Raw genomic sequence first — 7,609 nt, forward strand, 5'->3', positions numbered from 1 at the left:
TCCTAAAATATGTTTGACCAAAATAACCTATTTGGCACGTTCAAGTTACCAACCATGGAAGAAAAGTTGATAATCAGCGGGCACTTAAAGATAAGCGAGTATTTTTCTATTAAAAAATATTTTTCCAGTTTGCCAGGTTGGTATCAACTGAATCAACCTAATATTCTGTGGGTATGTATCTGGGTACTAACCCATCTTACAGAAAAAACTTGGTCCAAATCCCGAAGCCCAAGGGTTATCACCGTCTGCATGGTGCTCTCGCGGACATGGTATCAGATTATGACTCACAGATGGTCGACATGGTCTGACATGGTCAACAGCCATGTAGAAGTCGTTAGTTACTAAAATGAAATGAAATGGGGTTTAACGTCCTACTGTTCTGCTCCTAACCTGGGCTAATGAAGACGGGAATACGACATACAGTGTGCTTTGAGGGAAATTTTGCGAGGGCAGCGGCGCTACGGCCTACTCTTATATCGAATTCCAACTGCCAGGGGATCTTTTACGTGCACGCCAATGTGTACACGGGACCTCGCTTTTCAGTCCCATCCGAACGACTAGACAGCTTTCCTTGTCAGGCCCTCCATCCTGCATCACTGACAAGGGGAAACCACGCCGGAAAATGTTTGATTGATGGATAAAATTTGTATTTTGTCTCAAACCAATGATACCTAGAAACAAAAAAGACAGTTTCAACTTGACACTATGGTAGCTGAAACAGACCAATAGAAATCCAAGAAGAAGAAATGGTTTACAAATTTACCAAATTGAGATTTCCTGAGGCCGAATTTAAAGTGAAACTTTAAACAGGTCTGTGTCTCAACCCTGTTCCACAAGGATCTGTATTGGGACCTCTACTTTTTCTTCTATACATTCTTCCGATTGGTCAAATCATAAGAAGACATGGGGTACAAAACCACGGCTTTGCTGATGACACCCAAATATATGACTATTTTCAACACAACAACTATCTTGCTTCCAAGGATTCTATCAGTAGACTTGAATCTTGTCTTAATGACATTCAAGGATGGATGACCAGAAATAGGCTAAAACTTAACGATGACAAATCCGAATTTCTTATCATATCATCAAAATCACAATCCAGTAAATTGTTTAAAGCGGATTCCATTCAGATCGGTGATTGCTCTATATCTTGCCAGAGTGTTGTTAGAGCATTAGTAACATCGCACATGGACTATGCAAATTCTCTTCTATTAGGAGCACCAGAAACAGCTTTAAACAGACTACAAATAGCGCAAAACAATGCTGCACGTCTTATAACTAAAACACGAAAATTTGATCATATATCAGCTAAGTTACAGAAACTCCATTGGCTTACAGTTCGAGCGAGGGTTCAATTTAAAGCTCTTGTGAATGTGTTTAAATCAATTTATTCTGACACCGCACCCAGTTATTTAAAGAACTCTTTGATTTCTATACTCCCCGGCGATCCAACCTTCGTTCTTCAAGTCATCGTAGCATATTGAGGATCCCAAATATAATAAGCGTTCTGGTGAATATGCTTTCTCCGTCAGAGCAGCTAAAATGTGGAATGATCTTCCAAAAACTCTTAGAGAGTCCTCTTCCATCAAGAGCTTTAAGACTAACTTAAAAACATACTTATTTCAAAAATGTTTTTGAACTGTTTTGTTGTGAATGCGCTTAGAAACACTCATGTGTAATGAAGCGCTATATAAATCGAACAATAATAATAATAATAATAACTTTAAAAATTAGAAGTGATGTGTTATAATGTTTTGAAATTAGGACACATGAAGATTTAAAAAAAAGACAATTTGTGTTTTCTGTGTTTAGGTTAAAGTAAATTTCCATAGGACTTTGAAGTACAGTGATGAACTTTTGGAGAGCTTTTGAATGCGTTTTGTGGTTTTGGATTATTTGTGTTTTTATTTCATAGCTATGTTTTATGGTATAGTACTCATTTATAGATGCATGTTGCGTAAATAATTAGTTGGAATATCTATATTCTATATATATTCTTAAATGGGGAAGAATTGCAGAATTATTATCATTGCGACATTGTTTTCAAATTTATAGACAAGAAATAGAGCAAAAATCAACTTAGTGAATCATAATGTGCTAAACATTCAATTCTAGGTTGATAACATATCTTGGGGGAAGTTTCTTCAGTATATTTTCAATTTCCATATAAGGGTGGGTTTCGACGTCATTAGACTAAATTGATCAATCTCTTTGATTATTTACATCATATTTGACCAATTGGATAATTTAACGTCAAAACCCAAGCTACAAAACTATCATATTGATGAGCAATCGCCAGACAGCAGCGTGATTCCAGAAGGGAAAAGATGTAGCAGTTTCTATTAGCAGACTTGCCCATCGAGTCTGGCTGGCTAGTGTTTGAGAATGACTTTATTATTGTAATCTATACTCTGCTTGTATCCATGTATCCGGCTATGATATATAAAATGTAAAAACGAACAGTTGCATTAGTATAACTACTGAGAAGACAAACGTCTTAAGAAAACAGTAAGAAGTAAATACACAACGTGAAGGGGAAGCATAGACAACCCGAGACAAATTCTAGACGATCACGAGGCTACTATGACATGTTTTAAGAAAAGTTGTATGGGTCGTACGTAAAATGTGGCGACCGGTTTGGTAACGTCCGCTCTGCACGTCTGACAGAAACCCATAGTGCTACACGTCATCCTTTTGTCTAGAAGGGGATTATAAGCAGGAATAAAACTGAGATTATTTAGTCAAAGCGAGAGCGTCTGAGTTGAGACCGGATAAGGACCATGTAAGATAGTTAGGACCGTGGCTCTCTCAACACAAGCTTATTACAAAGTCTCAAGTTTTGTAACTGGTACATTTGAATAAGAATAAAAGTATCACATGAAGTTAAACCAGTGTTGTCAGTAAGGACATGAAAGTGTTACATGAAGTTAAACCAGTGTTGTCATCAAGAAGCTGACTTAAAGAACCAATACTGTAACAGTACCTAATGACCAGAGTAACGTATCTCTGTATATTTCAGCTGATAGTCTAAGAGGAAAGACAGTGTATACATTATTTACTCACGAGAGAACATGGAAGGAGGCAAGAGAAGTGTGTCGGAAACATGGTGGATATTTGATTAATATCGAAACAGAAGAAAAATATCAAAGATATCTGTCTTTGAAAACCAGTGGAACATCAAATTTTCGTACAGAGTAAGTTTCTAAGTAATATTCGTTTATAAAGTCAGTTCTATCTCTCTCAATTACAATAAACGAAAATAAACTCAAAACAAGTATCTCGTAAAATGATTTATCCCGTCCAAATATCATCTCACGTAAAAATGTATCTCTTATTGCAAATGTTACATGTATATGGTAGCCTTTCTATTGGGAGTGAATTTAACCGCACAAAACCTCGCACAACTGGTCCTGTGTGTATCAACGGCGATAATACGTCGTTAAAAACCCACTGCACAAGTAGAAGAGAGCATAAAAATGTTAGTGCCAGTTTATCCTATCATCTTGTAAGATGTGGGGAAAATATATTCTACAAAAAATATTCTGTGGTGTTTTTTACCACAAGAGTTCCACAAGAAATAGGACTTAGAAAAAAAATCTTTTTTTTCAAAAAAATCTTCTCAGACCTCCCTATATGCCTGTGTGGTACCACATTTCACACGATTTTTGATTTAGAATAATTTTGATAGTGTGTTTTGGGTCTGTGGTGTTTTTCACCACAAGAGTTCCACAAGATATTGGACATAGTAGAAATATCACATTTTTTCAAAAATTTGTGAGGAATGTGGTACCACACAGGCATATAGGAAGGTCTAAGAATATTATTTTAAGTCGAAAGTCTTGTGGAATGTATTTAATTTCAGAAACCCAATATCTTGTGGAACCCCTGTGGTGAAAGTTCCACACAAATGCACCCAAACCTTGCCATAGTTGCGGGCTAAGGCTATTTTGGAATCCTTACCGTCTATTTTTCACCGTGATTCTTCTTTGTTCGCCAGGAGGAATCATTTCTTGTTACATCCGACACAAATTTATAATAATTCTAGCAGACATGGTTACTAAAGTAACTATGTTTCCCCTTGTGTCCGTCTTCATTAGACCACTCGGAGCAGAACAGTAGGACGTTAAATCCCGTTTCATCTCATTTCACCTTGTCAATGGTGCAGGATGGAGCAGCATTGCAAGCGAAGTGCGTTTTGTAGATTTGATTGTACTAAAATACAAGGTCCATGCGTATATGTAAACGAACCCTTGACAGTAGATCAAAACGCTGCTGATATGGCAACACTCCCTCATCATTGCCCACTGTATAACCTTCTTTACTGATCCTGTTGGTGTAAAAAGTAGGACTGTTAATTTTAACCTCATTTCATTTCATTTCACATTAAATGGCATATTTATTTACATGTACTCTCGAAGCCATGCGTCCATTAACGCGGATTAACAAATATAGAAAATTTTGTTATTAATCTATAAATGGAACAGAAAACCAAGATCAGCCAATGATTGTATTTTAGGTGAAGTGCACATTGAATTCTGGGAAACAAATCAGACGTATAATTTATACAGCTTACGTTGTTCACCTACATGACTTTGTATATAAAAGTATATATATATAATTTTAAAATGGAGTCTCTCCTCTACGGTCATAATCTGTAAACATTTTAGCTTTATAATTTTAGCGTTATAATTTTATCAACTTGATTCGAAAGCAGCACCCTCTATGAAATGTGTTTTAATCATTACAGTATTGATGCTCCGTGGATCGGTTTATATTGGACATCACCGACTTCAAGACATTGGGATGGTCCGGGATGTCCACCTCCCAAGGCGCACCTGACAGCATCGTATCACTGGTATGGTAATCATGATTCCGATTATGATTCCAGTCGAGTGTGCTATAGAGAGCATGGGGATGGGTTTGATAGATACAATTGTAGCAGAGACAACACATTTATTTGCGAGCATTACACAAGTAAGTTAAAAAAAAAGATTTTTCATTTTTAAAATCATTATTATTATTATTATTATTGGCATCGTATCACTGAAAGGATTCTACTGAAGTTTGCTGTAGCGAGAGGAAAACGACAATGGTATCAAAGACTCGGTTGTTGTCAAGGCAACACATTAATTTGTGAACATTATAGAAGTGATTTCAAGGTATACTTGAAATATTATTATGGACAGAGGTTGATACAGGTGCCCCCACCCCTCATAGATTACAGTATAATTATTATGTTTCTATGAAACATGTAAATAGAAGCTTCATGTTAGTTGAAAGTTGTAATATTCTTGTTCAGATATGCACCCCAATTAAAATTTCTCAGAAGAGAATAACAGCCCCCCTCCCATCCGCCACACAAACACACCACCACCACCACCAAACACACCAGAGCACACACCCACACACCAAGACACACCCACGCCTTAAATACCCATCCTGATTATAGAGACAATTAAAAACTATAATCTTTAATTATTAACTGGCAATATTTTTTATATCCGTTTAAATCAAAGTCACCTGACTATCTATAATCACCACAGCTTGCTTTTTGTAAAACAACTAAACGAACTACACAAAACCGAGCCTCCGTACAAAGCAGTGCACCGGGGCCCATACCTACACAAACACTCACAGGAATAAAAATGTAAAATTAAACATATTTCTTTTATGGTATTGATATTTTTAGTGAAGGCAGTGTTTCAACATTAAAAACATGTTTTACAACAAAGATTACTTAAACATGTATTATGCAAGAGCTAAATCTGCCCATTGCAGGCCTTCTTTAGGCCTGAAATGTTTTATAAACTATTAATTAGACATTTATTAACAAAACAAGGCCATACTCAACTCTCGATGGCATCGGATACTCCAGATTTTAAGTAGATTAGAACTGTTCGCCATTTAAAAATTTAATTAAAAATGAGAATATACAATTAAGTGGCCTATTTACCACAATGAACACATCTTGTCAAAACTACAAACAGTGATAATTTATGGCTCAGAATGAAGTAATTTGAATGAACTTTTCAATATTTTCATTTTACATTTACTATTATCGAACTATTATAGCAAGAACTGTCACCTCTGTATCCAACTCCTACATACCGTATCTTTAAAGATGCATTATGTAAGATTTAGATAAAGACCTGACTGAGAGTCTTCGCTATAATAGTTCAAAAATATATAATGTAAAGGGAATATGTTAAACATTTCAGTCTTTATTCTGAACCTTTGAAAAACAGAGTTATGGTCGTTTAAAGAACAGTGTAGTCTCGATTGTCATGGCTACCGTTGTTACGATTATACCCTAAGTCTTGATTATCCATTATTGTTTTTAAATTATTAACTGGCAATATTTTTTATATCCGTTTAAAATCGAAGCCATCCGATGTTTAGAGAGTTGATAATGAGCTTGGCATGTGAATAAATGTCTAATTAATGATTTACATAACATTTGAAAAGAACTGCATTAGGCAGATTTATATCTCTTACCTAATGCATCTTTAACACACACTTGAACCCGAGGCCCTTATGACCGGCCTATCCCCTCACAGACAATAAAAAGGTAGTTCGCTATAGCACCAACCCTTACGAGTACATATGCTGCATTATTACCGATATCATCAATTCTGCTTTAACTGAAAATTGTGTCCCTGATGTATTTAAGCATGCCATTGTTTTCCCTTTAATTAAAAAGCCCAGTCTTGACAGAAATCTTGAGTGAAACTACAGACCAGTGTCTAATTTAAGTTCTATATCGAAGTTTTTAGAACGTTGTATTTTAAAACAGTTAGTGTCTCATATAAGTGATCATGATTTACTGGAAAAGTTCCAAAGCGGCTACAGAAAACTCATTTATTCTAACACGCCTTTTTACTGATTTTACACCTTTGACTGTTTTATGTGTAGTTAAAAAAAATTATATCATTTTTACATTGTCTTTTTAGGTACCGTTTTTTTGTTATTTTTCATAACTTTTCTTTTTATCATAAATTGTTAAGCGCATCAGAACACTGCGGTGAAACATGCGCTATATAAATGTATTAAATAATAATAATAATACGCCAAAATGTGTAATTTATAATGGAGAAACAATCCCACAACAGTGAATTATCCCCAAATATCCAGTTTTCTACAGCTGAAGCGACGTGTATCGTAATCTGTTTTATAGATACATATAGATACATCTGATTACTCTCGGGGGAATCCCTCACACTGGTATAGCAACCAGTTGTTCGGGGCTCACGACTGTCCCCTATTTGAAATCACCCTCATCCTTCTGAATCCAAGTACAATACAGTGTGGTGTTTTAAAGACAACCCATCCTCTTAATTTCAGATGACACGTGTGGGTATGAAGAGTCGACGATGACAGCAATTACATTTAGCGTTCCTGGCAATGGGCCAAAAATATTGAATGAGTGTAAATCTAGCTGTGATAATACGACTGGCTGTTTCCTGACGAGTAATCTACACCAAATATGTTTGATGCTGCTAGCTACAGATGTCAGTCACTCAACAATTGCCATTAAAAAATGTGCATATGGTTTGTATTGTATTTATATCGTTTGGACATACTTAAACAAGCTACATCTAGTTGCATT

This window comes from Patella vulgata, chromosome 6, assembly GCF_932274485.2.
Source record: "Patella vulgata chromosome 6, xgPatVulg1.2, whole genome shotgun sequence".
Classification (NCBI taxonomy): domain Eukaryota; kingdom Metazoa; phylum Mollusca; class Gastropoda; family Patellidae; genus Patella; species Patella vulgata.